This window comes from Pelodiscus sinensis, chromosome 3, assembly GCF_052426305.1.
Source record: "Pelodiscus sinensis isolate ZL-2025 chromosome 3, ASM5242630v1, whole genome shotgun sequence".
Classification (NCBI taxonomy): Eukaryota; Metazoa; Chordata; order Testudines; family Trionychidae; genus Pelodiscus; species Pelodiscus sinensis.
This window is the reverse complement of record NC_143054.1, coordinates 9257824-9272705: the sequence shown is the minus strand read 5'-3', so window position 1 is coordinate 9272705 and position 14882 is coordinate 9257824. Positions and strand designations below refer to the sequence as shown.

Sequence of the window (14882 nt, the reverse complement as noted above, 5' to 3'; positions counted from 1 at the left end):
ATTCTCAAGGTGATCTCACTAGAGCTGGCTGAGAAGCAGCTGGATCATTCATGTTGTTTTTCAATAACTCTGGAACATTAGGGAAATTTCAGAAGACTGGGAGCTGACCTGGGGTCTATGGGTTATTAGTGGCCTGTCACTTTGACATCAATCCTAGGAAAAATAATGGAACAATTGATACAGTGAGGATTCATTCAGAATTAAAGGAGAGTAAAAGAAAGGATGCCAATGAACACAGTTTTATGGAAAAGAGATACTAACTAGTCAACAAACAAACTAATTAAACCTCATATATTGAGGAGTAAGGGTTATTTCGAGGGAAGGGTTTTCTCTCAAAATAACCCCGCAGGGACTGAGTTTGGTATCCCGAAATAGCACTAGTGCGAAAAAGCAGCAATCCGTGATTATGCAAATGAAGCGCGGGATATTTAAATCCCCACTTCATTTGCAATTTCAGATGTCTACATTTGCATTCCTCCCTCAAAGGAGGAATCAAGTGTAGACATACTGTGTGTGCGTGTGTATGTAAATGAATACTTGCTGTTTGGTTCATGAAGATAATTTCTTGGTATACTATACTTAGTCTTCTGTAAGACATTTAACTTGATACCACATGACATATTGATTAAAATAAAATCTAAACTAGATAAAATTAACATGGTATACATTAAATAGATCAAAAGCTATGGATGCTAAGCATCATCATCGATGGGGTATATTTCTAGTGAAAGCTTGCAGGGATTGGTGAATTTTAAAAAGAAAAAAGATAGATAGATAGATAGATAGATAGATAGATAGATAGATAGATAGATAGATAGATAGATAGATAGATAGATAGATATTTTTATGTCAGAGTAATCTTTGATAAAGTATACTATGAAGGCATTTGCTTGTAATGAAGCTGATTCACTAAACTGATATGTTGTGAAACCAATGAAAAGTGTAAATCTGTACAGTAAATCCCACCAAAATCACATAAGTCCTGCCTGTCCATTTTGCTTGATGCTCCATTGGACTGGAGATTCCATAACCTAAGTAGCCACCCTTCTAACTTCAACTGAAGTGTAGAGAATAACCATGTATGGGTTCAGAGATTTCAGCAGTTCTGTTTTATGGTGCCAGAATTTTGTATAATTATTTTTAGTGGTAAACAAGCAACCCGAGTTAAATGACTATGTTGCAGCAAGATTTCACATAAAGGATATCTCCTGATTTCAAAATGGAGATTTCTGCAGACAGCTCAAAGGGCTATCAGAGAAAAGATGCGGAGTTTTGACAAGTTGGATAAAGGCCATACCATAAAGAGGTATATTGAGAAATCAGAGCTAAACCGACAAGTATATTAAGAATCAGAGCTAAACCCACAAGTGACCTAAAACACAAATCACTCTAGGGATAGTAATATACCCAACAGCAGAAATCTTGGTTTAGTGTCAGTGATATTTATAATACTGTGTAGACATACCCATGGATCATCTGCAATATTATATTAGTATGGAAAATTCTTAGCTCTGAGGAAACAGCTCCTACCATTTGAACAGGTCAAATACTGTACCCCTTGAGCAGGGCTAAAGACCATTTGTTTTCAGTCTTTAGAAGAAGGGAACCAGCTGCCTGAATCATGAAACTTTATCCCTCAATAAGTCAAAGCAGAACATTGGGTGGCCTTCTATATTCTATTCAATTTCCAGATGATTCTTTCCAGAAATCCTGATTTGGCCTCATTGTAAATAAAAACCAGGGCTGGAGAGTTGAAAGAAAAGGAAAATTGAGATGAAAACCAGCAGATGCCACTTGAAGTGCATGATAAAACAGCCTTGTCATCAGAATACAGTATCACCAGGATAGAGCTATGCTTAATGTGTGTTGGACAACAATTATCTTCCTGTGTAACATTCCTGCATTATTAATATATAAATTAATAACAAATGGTACTGGAAAACATCCCTAGTTTTCCCCTCAGCCCCTGGAAAAGCATTCTCTATTGCCTTTACCTTGCCCATATTGCTGTGATGGAGAGCCTCCAAAATATTCAAGAGTTTTAGATCGGTACCAACCCTCCTTAAGTTTGCCCACAGTTTGTTTAAATGATTAGAATAAAATTCCAATCTTAAAACTCTAACAGGAACATACAGTTTTACTGTTAACCACAGTAAATGTATAAATCATAGAGGAGAAAATAAAGCAATTGTTTAACAGACACCTTCTTGGGAGAGTACTGCTGTTTTTCTCACACTTCTCTGTGTGTACAGCAAGAGCATGGCAGGAATGTAAAAGGAGAGAGGTGACAGTCTGGGTGACTCCTTGTGTTCCATTGGGCAGAGAATTATCTTGTGCCTCTTCTCCTTTTCCTGTGCAGAAAGTGGCATGTGAGGAGACCAGCACCTTCCAACAGGAGTTGACATAGAGGAAAGGAGAGGGACAGCTCTCTGCCTTGCCACAGCTCCTCATTGCCCTATTGATGTCATCCTTGTCATGAATTCTCATTCTTCATCCACTCCCCTCTACTTTTTGCTGTGGTGCTTCCAAATGGGAGATTATGGAGGGAAAGAGGAAGAAGGTGAGTGGAAGAGGATCTATGAAGGGGCCTGTGAACCTTTGCAGGTGTTTGTGTTATGTAGGCTCTGAACCCTGGTGAGAAATGAGAATGAATCCCCCACAGAATGTTGAGGTATCATGCAACCCCTTAGAGCCTGTCTTACATATTCCTGACTTGCACTATAAGCCCAGTCACTTCTTGTTCCTCCAGTTCTGAAATAATGAAACAAAACCTGAAGGGTGCTTGGCACCAGCAAATGGAACTGGATGTCCCATGTTTGATGTATCCACATTTTACGTCTCTACTTTAGACAAGTTATTGTTAATGCTGAAGCTTGTTATGTGAGAACAAGCTTTAAAAAAAAGATTTTCACCTCTCTTTTATGGATTTTGATGCACATTAGGAAGTTTCTATAAATTCCAGAAAAATAGTGATTAAATATTGTACAAAACAAATACACAGATGCACATACATGCATCCTAGGCACAGCTGTATTCTGAAGTTCTTCTTTGTAAAAGGACCCTCATTTGAATTTAATAGAAGTCTATCCATTTTTCAGAGGCCTTTTGCTCACACAGTAGTTGTTTGCTAGGTGTAAATATACATATTACAACTACTTATGGAAAGGAATTATTAACTGTCTTTTTCTGAAATTCTCCAAGAATTCTTTTATGGTGCTGTACCAATAATAATCATTATTATTAAGCAAAATACAGGACTATGTAGCACTTTAAAGACTAACACGGCTACATTTCTATCATTATTATTAACTGATTGCAGCACACACTTCATAAGTGTGCAATGTTTCAAAACAAGATTTCAACAGCATTTCACAATCCGCTGTAGACCATAAATAGAGACTCTCCATACCCTCTCTAGGTTGGAGTCTTTTCTCTCCAGTGACATTGAGTTCCCAGCCAACCTTCAGCCATGAAGATTCTCTACCTTCTCTTTGCTGTCCTCTTCCTGGTGCTTCAAAGCTCTCCTGGTAAGATCTTAATTAACTGAAGGGAGAATATACAAGGACTATTGTGAATCTATGCTAAGATTTCCTAAAACTTTGTATCATAATTTTTTCAGCTTTTTATTTTTCATCCATTTGATATTTGAGTGTAGAGTGTAGGGTGAGAAAAATGCCTATAATACACCTATTAAGAGCCATTCCGATTTGGCTGAACCGGTAATAATATCTCCAACTTCTGCCTGCTGAAATCCTACGGGGATTGGTTTTTGCCACTACACTAGTCAAACTTTTTATAAAAGATTTTTAAAAAACCATAAAATCATCACCTATAAAGTTAGCGGGTGACAAAAATTCAGGGACAGAAACTGTAACAGAGAGATGTAGATCACCTGGTAAGCTGGGAACAAGTAAACAATCATAAGGCTAAATATAAATGTATGGGTCTAGGAACAAAAATGTTGGCAATTCCATCCTGGTAAGCAGGGACTCTGGGCACACCTACACAGCAGGGGAAAACCCGAATTAAGGTACACAACTTGAGCTACGTCAATTGCATAGCTTAAGTTGAAATAGTTTAATTTGGCTTTTGATGCTTTTACACTGCAGGAAGTCTAAGAAAGAGCACTCTTCCTCCGACTTCCTTTACTTCTCGTAAAATGAGGGTTACAGGAGTCGGAGTAAGAAGTCCTCCATCTCTCCATTATTTCGAAATAATGGCTTGCTGCATAGACACGCTCTTTGTTACTTCGGAATAACATTCGTTATTCTGAAATAACGCTGCTGTCTAGACATGAGCTCTGAAAAAAAGATTTGTAGATTCTGGATGGATTATCAGCTAAGAATTGCTAAAAGGGTTCATAGGTACCTTGGCTGCATAAAGATGGAAATCTCAAGTAGGAGTAGAGAGATTATGTTACCTGTGTATTTTGCATTTCCTGCTGTGACCACTTCTGGAATACTGTGTCCAGTAATAACTCAGAAAATATCCTGATGCCCTATATAAATCCATGGTACTCCCAGATCTTGAATACTATCTGCAGATGTCACCCTATCACAAAAAAAGATAAATTAGTATTAAGAAAGTTACAGAGAATGGCAACTAAAAGGATTAGGGGTGTGAAACAGCTATGTGAGAAGACATTAAAAGGATTGGGTCTTTTTAGCTTCCTCTTTCTGTGGCCTATAGTAATGAAAATACCCTTGGTCTAAGGGATTAAAGTGTTTGGATTGAAGTGTGTGGAGTAACAGGGTCTGTGAATCACATTCTCCTTTGATGAAATGACAGACTTTCTAGGGGCTAGTACTATCCAGGAGGGTACTGAACAGTACAAGGTGCACATTTCTGGGAGATAAAGCCTGGACTGAGAGTTGGCAGGTGTCTCTGTGCAGCATAATTTAGGAGTGACCTGCTAGACATATTCCTATAATTGCTCTGGGAGTGACTTTCCATGCTAGAGGCTGTGCAGGGCTGGATTTATGGAGCCCTATCAGTACGGTAAAACTCCAATAGTCCGGCATCCAATAGTCCGGCACTCCTCATAGTCCAGCATCAAAAAGGCAAGAGCCTAGTGAGTGAGCTTCGGCAAAAAATCAGTCACAAGGTATCAGCGGCAGCAGCTGAACTGAGCAAAAAGGGTAAAAAAGGGTTAAAAAAACTAAAACATTACAGTATACTGTATACAGTATGTACAATAAAAAGGGTTAAGAACACTTTATATACAGTATATAATGTATACAGTATATATATATATATATATATATATATAACCATCTTATTGTACCTCCTGATAGTCCGGCATATCTGATAATCCGGCACCACCTAGATCCCATAGGCTCCGGATTATCGGAAGTCTACCGTACTATTAAACTGGTAAACAGCCAGGGGTGGGCGGGAGAAGGGTGACAATATTTTAGAGATGTGATTTCATAATCTCCAGTAACATACTAATGCATTTTTAAAAAATGAATGTTAAACTAAGGTCCTATAGATTTACACAGTACATTCAGACACTGACAGTATATACCTGGGGGTGGCAAATGCCTGTTAATTGGTTTCATTACCAATCGAATGGCTGTTTCACTTATTTGATGTTCTGCTAATACATCTGGCAGGTTTTTTTATTTCACTTTTAAGTGAACTAGAACTAGATCCTCTCTGGAGGAAGCACAACCACAGAACAGAAACAGGAAGAGGCAGGTGGGTGAACATTAAAACCTAGTGGTACCCCAAATTTTCAGGTGCCCTACACAGCTCTGCGTATGGGAGAGGATGGCTCTGGGGCTGTGTGTAAGCAGGCCCAGGAGTGGTTGCTTTCACAGTGGAGCAGTGTGTGAGGCATACCAGGTTGAAGAGCTGGGGGGACATGGCTGTCGAGTGGTCCTGACTGTGCCTTGGAGAATGTTACATTGCAGGCATGAAGGAAAGCAAAGCTGCAATCTAGTATAAAATATAATATCCTAAATGTACATTTTCATAAGGGCCAGCCTGGCAATTGGTCACTGAAAAAGAAACCCATGTGCTGAGTCTTCACAAGCATGTCTGTGCAGAGTTTGACAATCAGGCGTTCAATCTAAAAGGGGGTGGTTTAAACCCATCTGTTTCTAAAAGTACCAGCCATCCGATCCAGTGCTGGGCCGGTTCATCCATGCTCAGCCAGCCAGCCTTTAGATACTGCCTGCTACATCATTGTTTGGAACCAACAAGCAACAAAATCACTGCAGCAGTCACGGTGAGGCAGTCACGGTGAGAATATCGCTTTGCATTCTGTACAGGGGTGGGGCTGTGAAGGACACCCACGTGTAGCCTGGCAGTTCTGAAATGGAAAGCACTTCTGCTGAATTAATTCCCTCTGTTCAATTCATAGAGACAGCTGTTGAGTGGGCACAAAACAAGAGACATTCTTATATTATCAAAGACCTAGTGAAATGGGCACAGGGAGATAACATGGCTGACTTGACCTTTTCTCTGTAAACTGGAAATTCAGCTAATGGAACATGCCCGTCATGCTGCAGTCACACCTCTTGGTAACACTAATGTGTGAAGGAAAATCAAGACTCTTTTTCTGTGTGCAGGATACACCCAGTTTATCAGTAACTCCGCTGCATGTTATCGTGCTCGGGGCACATGCCGCCGTCTGTGCATCGGCAGCCGATTGATTGGAACCTGCGGTCAAGGGCAGAATTGCTGCAGGAGGAGGAGATGAGTAAGTTTGGATTCTGTAAGTAAGACATGATAGTGTGAACAGAATATTGGTGTCTCTCTATAGCTGCTGTTTCATGACCTTGGTGGCTCAGAACACAGGGTGCAATTCTGGGACATGGGACAAAGGAAACTTTTCTGCTGCCCCGATTTTGGACTCTCTCAGGTGTTCAAGTTAGAATTAGAATCGCCTGATAGCTATTTTACTAAGGCTGACCATAGCCTGTCCACAACTCAGAGCATCCCAGAGATTCTACAGTGCTCAGTGCCACTGAATTTTTCCCTTTGGGTATGTCTACACTGCAAGCTTATTTCGAAATAAGCTATTCTGAAAGGCTTTGTCTACACTGCAAGCTTTTGCGGCAGAAAATAAGCTAAGAAGGGGCTCATTAGCATGAGTCGTGATGTCATTAGCATATTTTCTGCTGATTCTTTTTGCACAAGGGGTTTTTGCACAAAAGAAGCAGTGTAGCCGCTTCCATTTTGCACAAAACTCCTGTTTTCAGCAAGATCCTTATGCCTCTCCCGGATCTTGTGCAAAATGGGGGTTTTGCACAAAATGGAAGTGGCTACACTGCTTCTTTTTGTGAAAAAACCCTTTGCACAAAAAGAAACAGCAGAAAACATGCTAATGATATCGTGACTCATGCTAATGAGTCCCTCATTAGCATATTTTCTGCCACAAAAACTCGCAGTGTAGACATAGCCGAATAGTTATTCCGAAATAGCTTATTTCAAAATAGCACATCTACACTGCAGGGAGGCCTCAAAATTAGTCCGAGGCAGGCTTCCCTAATGTAGACGTGCTATCTCAAGTTAGAGCCCTAGGAGGCACTGGGGAGGAATAACTTAGAATGGCCCTGGTGAGGGGCTATTTTGAAATAGCAGCAGTGGAGGGTCTACACACACCTTATTTTGAAATAGCTATTTCGGAACTGGGGTTATTCCTCGTAGAATGAGGTTGACAGATTTTGGAATAAGCCATCTGTTACTTCGAAATTATTTCAAAATAACGGAACAGCTGTGTAGACGCTCGGATTGTTACTTCAAAATAATGTTAGTTATCTCAAAATAGCAGTGCAGTGTAGACGCACCCTTAGAGACCCAATAACATCCAGCACCACTTCAGGAAGATGCTTGCAAGCAGAGCTGCCTTAGGTCCTGTATCGCTCCTGTATTGCAGTTACTCCACCCAACCCATTCTAAAACTCCTCAATTGCCAATATGGCTTCATGCATAGTCAGTATCTGTAGTCAGGCTGTGGTGTACAGCTGCACTGTTGTTTCATGTAAGCAGATGGAAAACCACCAGGAAGGGCTGCAGTACATTTCCCAGGAGAGAGCCTGTGGGACGTGTCTCCTCTGTATCATTATGCAGCACCTATGAGAACAAAATAGCTGCTCCTTTTTCGGAGGGTTGCGTGTAATAGGAGGGGAGATCCATGTTCAGAAGTCAGGCACATATATTTCAGGAGCCAGGTGAGCAGCCACTTTGCATGTTTCGACACAGACACGGGAACTTCAGGTGTGGCGGATGCTGCATCACCCCCATGTTTTACGCAAGGGTCCCACTTCCGGCCCCATGCGGACAACGCTGCCAATCCCACCCCCCATCTGTGGCCTGATCCTTGGCCCCATTTCCCCTGTTCACTTCCCCATCTCCCAGAGACATGGCCCTGCTCCCAGCCCCCGCTGCGGAGAGATAGATGGACGGAAGTAAGGGGGTTGGCTTTTAGCGCCCCTACCATTAAAACATTCCAGGGCACTGTTTTTGGATATAACTGTTTATCTTCATTACAACTCTGCAGCAGTATGTTGACGTGAAGAAAATGAATCCCCTTTTCTGGAGCTAGCCAGGAAAATCTGTACTCATCATTCAATGATGGGGAAATTGTTGCTCTGTCTTCATTTTAAACACAGGCCATATTTTTCTCTTCTCAATGGACACAGAGCATGAGAGTTTCTTTCTTTCTTTTTTTTCTTTTTTCAGGTCAGCCAGTGAGTGATGGCAGCAGAGACTGGCAATGAAGGATCTCTGGGAATTTGGCAGATGACGCATGGCTTCCAAAATCATCGCATGCTTCTCAATTGGCCTGCAAAGAATCTCACAAGCTGGAAAATTCCACAAGGGAGCCCTTGTGGCATATCTAATAGCTGCTTCTTCGCCTTTTAATAAAAGGATCTGCTTATGGTGGTACATTGCAAACCTTTGTGTGTGTTTTCATTAGCACGCGGAGAATGGTCTGCTATTTCTTTGTCCATAAAAATCCCTTTCTTCTTTTATGTAAATTAAGTATACATTAGAGGAAAGGTCTCTGTCGTATGTTAAAACCCAGGGTGTTGCTGAACCAGGAGATCTACATATTTATATGACTCAGAGAGCTGATATTGATAAATCTTTGCCTTTCCTTGATCCTTATACCAAGCCGTTTGCTTGTCATCAGAAGAGTTGGGTTCCCTAACATCCATGCCAGTGTTTCATGGCCTAGTGACTTTCTCTCTCCTCCCCTTGCTTCCCAAATGTCTCCACCACTAGGGCACTTCTCCTGTACCTGAACTTCCATGTGCAGGAGCCGGAGTGGAGTGGAAGTATCCTTGAGAGGTTATTTAGCTCAGTCCCCTACACTCGCGGCAGGACTAAGCATTTTCAAAACTCTCTTTGGCAGGTGCTTGTCTAACTTGATCTTAAAAATCTCCTATAAAGGAGAACCCTCAAACCTCTTAGTTCATTTATTCCAGTGCCTACATACTCCAACAATTTGGGAATGTTTCCTAATGTCCAATCTAAACTTCCCTTGCTGCAATTTAAGTCCATTGCTTCTTGTCCTGTAACTCAGAAGCTAATCAGAACATTTCTCCCTCCTAATTGTAACAACCTCTCATATATTTCAAAACTGTTCTCATGTCCCCTCTCCGTGTTCTCTTCTCCAGACTAAACAAACCCATTTTTCCCATCTTCCCTCATAAGCTATGTTTACTAGATCTGTAATCATTGTTGTTGCTCTTCTGTAATTCGTCCACATCTTTCTTGAAATGTTCACATCTTCCCCAGAACAGGACACAATACTCAAGCTGAGGCCTAATCAGTGCAGAGTAGAGTGGAAGAATTATGTCTTGTGTCTGCTAACAACCTAGAATGATGTTTTCTTTCTTTGCAATGGCATCACACTGTTGACTCATATATTAGCTTGAGGTCCACTATGATCCCCAGATCCCTTTCTGCAGGACTCCCTCCTATACACTCATTTCCCATTTTGTGTGTGTGTGACTGATTGTCACTTCCTAAGTAGAGTACTTTGCATTTCTCCTGATGGAATTCCACCTGATTTACCTCAGACCATTTCTCCAGTTGGTTCAGATTATTTTGAATTTTAGTTGTATCTTCCAAAGCATTTGCAACCCCTCCCAGCTTGGTATCTTTGGCAACCTTTATAAGTGTACTCTCTACACTATTACCTACATTATTGATTACATTAAACAGAATGGATGTGTCTACACTGCACCCCTTTTCCGGAAAAGGGATGCAGATGAGACAAGTCGGAATTGCAAATGCAGTGGGGATTTACATTTTCCCCGCTGCATTTGCATGAACATGGCTGCCGCTTTTTTCCGGCTCGGGGCTTTGCCGGAAAAAAGTGCCAGTCTAGACAGGGATCTTAAAATCAGGAATAAGGGCTTCATTTTCCGAAAGATCCCTGTCTAGACTGGCGCTTTTCTCCGGCAAAGCCCCGAGCCGGAAAAAAGCAGCAGCCATGTTCATGCACATGCAGCGGGGAAAATGTAAATCCCCGCTGCATTTGCAATTCCGACTTGTCTCATCTGCATCCCTTTTCCGGAAAAGGGGTGCAGTGTAGACACAGCCAACTAGTCCCAGAACTGAGCTCTGTGGGACCCCACAGGATATACCCTTCCAGCTTGACTGTGAACCACTGATAACTACTCTGTGGGAATCATTTTCCTACCACTTGTAGCTGTGAGGGGGCTTTCCCTTTACCATGGCCCTTGCTTTTTGTCACAGAGATAGCAAGCCGAAGACTAAAAATCTGAAGTGCAGGAAATGAAACATTTATTGGGGTTAATTCCAAACCAGCATATTCATAGTGCTACACCCCAGCAGAATCTGTGTCCTCAGTCCCACCTCCTCCGTCTTAGCAGGCCCCAGTATACCTGCACTGCACACCCCTAGTCCCAACCCTTATATATTATCATCATACATGAGTTTGGAGGGTGTTGAAACTAGGGTCTTTGTCCCACCCCTTTAGCATCCCATGGGAGGAGTAAAGGGATGGGTTTGTGTTCTGGCCAAGGCCAGGCATTTCTTTGGCTTTTAGTATTTTTGTGGCCTCCTTCTCTTACCTCTCCCCCTCCCATCCCATCATCCTCTCTTGCCCCTCCTCACTAACTGCTTGACTTTGGCTTGAGAGTCAGCCTTCCATTGTATGTTCCCTCCCTATCTGAAACCCTTGCCACGTTGTTCGTTCTGTTTCTGTTCTCCTTCGTCACTAGTTTACTTCTGACACCATGTCATGTCCTTCTTGTAAACAGTAGATTGCAAGGCTGCTACTAGCAAGTCAGGCTTCTGTATCACATATGGACTGGTCACAGAGCTTCCTTCTCAGGGAGATACTCACCGGGTGCCAGATGTCCCAATTTTATAGGGACAGTCTTGATATTCTGGGCTTTGTCTTATATAGGTGCCTTTTATCCCCCTATTCCATGTCCTGATTTTTCACACTTGCTAACTGATCACTTTAGATACACACCAGATGCATTCACAGTAAAATCCTTTAATATTATTCCAGGCACAGCAGAAGTTAGTTCATGCTCCATCTAGTGGCTGCAAGGAATAATACAATTTAGGATGCCATTACAGCCAAATCTCACTAATAGGGAAAAATAATAATAATAGTAGCCGTGTTAGTCTGATCTTGCTGAAACTAAAGACAGGACTATGTAGCACTTTGAAGACTAACAAGATGGTTTATTAGGTGATGAGCTTTCCTGGGCCAGACCCACTTCCTCAGATCAAATTGTGGAAGAAAATTGGCATGGCCATATATACCAAAGGGATACGATCAAAAAAAGTGAACACATATAAAATTGACAAATCAGATTTTAGAATGGGGGGAGGGGTGGTGAGGGGATGAGGTTAGTGTCTAGGAGATAATGATATTAGGGGTGATAACTGGGGAAGCTATCTTTGTAATGGGTAAGATAATTAGCTAATGGATGTCGCATTATAAAGCCAGACTTCTGGGCATTTAACACCTCATGTTTACATCAAGAGCTAAGTACTGGGACACTTCCAGCCTACTTAATTAGCCTCATTAGCAGAGGTCCTACAATTGACAGATACTTTCCCCTCCCCTTCTTTTTCTGTTATAAATTCTGGGCTCCTGTTAACCCTTCACAGCTCATCTGATGAAGTGGGTTATGCCCACGAAAGCTCATATTTTTGTTAGTCTCTAAGGTGCCACAGGACTACTTGTTGTTTTTAATAAAAAAAGAAAACAGTAGAGGGAAAATGCCCCTCATGTTAAAATTGCAACTAGTATTTACCCTGCTCCACTGAAGTATAGCTAAGGTTCATCTTTTGTACAGGATTTGACCCCACTCAGAGCTTCCTATTGCAATGTCAATTGGGGGTGAATGGTACAGGGCATGTCCCCACTATACTGTACCCTACAAATGCTGCACACCAGGGGTCATTTGCTGTGCAACGGAGATTCAGGAGTCCACAAATGCGTATGTAGGTAAAGGATTATTCATAGACAAAAAGAAAGGCTGAGAGTTAAAACTGTTAAAAGAATCAATCAGTTTACTGTATTCGTAGGACTATTTGCTATTCTCCTATTTCCAACCAAGCTTATTTAAGATTGGCTCTATAGAATGAAGATTGAAAGGAGGCTTTAAGTCACTTCTCAAGTGCCCAAATTCTGGGATGCTTTGGGGTTGCAGTGTCTTCAGTATGTTGGAATAATACTGGTGATTGTTCCGACAGCCACATCCTTGGCTAGGCTACGTATGGCTGGCTCCACAGCTTGGAAACTCCCAGAATCTCCAGGGTGTTCAATGCTATAGAAATTGCACCTCTGAGACCTGCCAAACCCAACAGCAGCTTTAGCTCCTGCCTGCCAGCGGTTGCAAGGGTGGCTATGTAGGACCATGAGTGGAGAGAGAATCATGAGCTTTAGTGGGCAAAACCCACTTCCTCAGATGAGTTGGAGCAGAAAAGGACCATTTACAACCCTGTCCTGCTCACACACTGGTGACCCTCTTCCCTCAGCTCCTTAAAGGTATCTATTCAAGTCTAATATTTGGCTGGAGCAGCTTATACTCATGGAGACTGGGCAAGAAACAGCTCCATGGCCTAGATCTTTCAGAACTGAGAAAATAACAAGGAAGAATGAAAGGAAAATCCACAGGTCACGGAGTATCTCACCTCAGGATCAGTCTGGAGCAACTCAGAGACCAAAATGGCTGTTCTCTGTTGATAAATGATATATTCAGTCATTTTCTCTTACTTTGCTTCAGTATGAAATATACTCAAGAGACCAAATAACCAACATCAGTCCGGTTCATTAATAAGGTACAGGAAAAAGGTTCTTTACAAACCAGTCCCCAAAGGGTTGCCCCAAGCAGACATGTTATATTCCCCATGTGCATGAAACATGCTCCTCCAAAGCTATGCCTCTACAGCTACTTGTTTACCAGTAAAAGGTAACATGTAGGTCATGATATATATAGTAGCCCAGTGTCTGTGAGTCTGTAATGCTGAAATGCTGGCTGTTCCCTCTGGGGGGCGCTGTTGCCTGAAATGCTGGCTGTTCCCTCTGGGGGGCGCTGTTGCCTGAAATGCTGGCTGTTCCCTCTGGGCGGCCCACGCTGCATGGAGAGTGCGGGGCCCAAACGGCCACTTGCTCCCCCGCGGTGGCCTGGCTGAGCAGCGCAGAAGTTAGCCGAATGCCATGGAGGGAGGCGAAGGGGGGCGGGGCGGTGACGTGCAGCATGACATCAGCTCCAGGCCCCGCCCCCTGGCCGTGAATGTCACCGCCCCGCCCCTCTTCGCCTCCCACCGTGGTACTTGTCTGACTTCTGGGCTGCTCAGCAAGGCTGCCATGTGGGAGCAAGGGGCGCAAGCGACCGTTTGGGCTCCACACTCCCCATGCAGCACGGTCCACCAAGTGAGAGGCAGGAGGGGGAGAAGAAGAGAAAGAGAGAGAGGCAGGAGGCAGAGGAGAGCTAAGAGACACAGAGAGTGGAAGGCAGTAGGAGGAGGAAAGAGAGAGACCGGAGGCTCAAGAGAGAAGACCGACGTGGAGGAGAGACCTGAAAATCCCGTCTTATGATGGGCTAATTGGCTAGTTGGAAAATAGATTCAGCCAATTAGCTTTGCTTTTATTTTTTTTCATGTAGGTACTGTAGTGTTTCTCTTATCTTTGCTCAGAACCAATCATGCATTCCAAGTAATGATGCACCCTTATCTTTGTTTTGGGTACATACATTCCAGGTATGAATAAGCATGAAGACACATTCTACATTTCTACCATGATGAATAAGTTTGTGGGGGTATCGCTCTTTCTGTTTTTATAAGGAAACAATTATATGCCCTGATGCAGATAGTTTCCCTCTCTACTTAAGCCAAAACTTGTTTCAGGTAATCCAAGGTCATGGGATACTTAGCATAAGTGAACAAACATACAGGCTAATCTGGGCTCTATAACTGCTTGTGATGGGGTGTCTGCCCCACACTGGCCCTATAAGGGTTGAAACCCAGCCCTGGAAGAAGGGGCCAGAGAACAAAGCCTCAAGATGATGCAGATACTGTCAATAAGGGCCCAGCTGGGGCTGTATCAGTAAGGGCTTCTGGAGTGGAGGAGGGACACTCTTGCTCTAGCTGGGGAGCAGGAGGGACCTGGCTGCCAGAGAAACTGGAACCTTCCTGAGACAGACCAGTGCTGGGGAAAGGCAGGAAGAGCTCAGGAAGCTCTGGCCTGACCTCACTCCCAGATTGCAGGACTTGAGGCCAGGCCTGAGGGCACTAGGGCTGCAGGGACACAGCCAGACAGAAAAAGGCAGAAGGTCCACACCCCCTTGATGAGTGGCCATGTCAGACTGCAGTTGGCCAGTGGGGCTAGGTGAAGACTGGCAGTGGGTCCCTGAGGCCAGGTGGGTGTAGCA

General features: G+C 43.0%; 1 long non-coding RNA gene across 2 annotated transcripts; it reads left to right on the top strand.

Moving 5' to 3' along the window:
* The first annotated feature begins 3376 nt into the window (after window positions 1-3376).
* On the top strand, window positions 3377-8907 carry LOC102453427 (uncharacterized). Of its 2 annotated transcripts, none has more exons than XR_332362.5 (3): window positions 3377-3527; window positions 6576-6706; window positions 8692-8907. It is a non-coding gene; the product is annotated as an uncharacterized LOC102453427 (long non-coding RNA). The 2 variants fall into 2 exon arrangements; XR_016349089.1 differs by having other exon boundaries at window positions 6576-6721.
* The last annotated feature ends 5975 nt before the right edge of the window (window positions 8908-14882 follow it).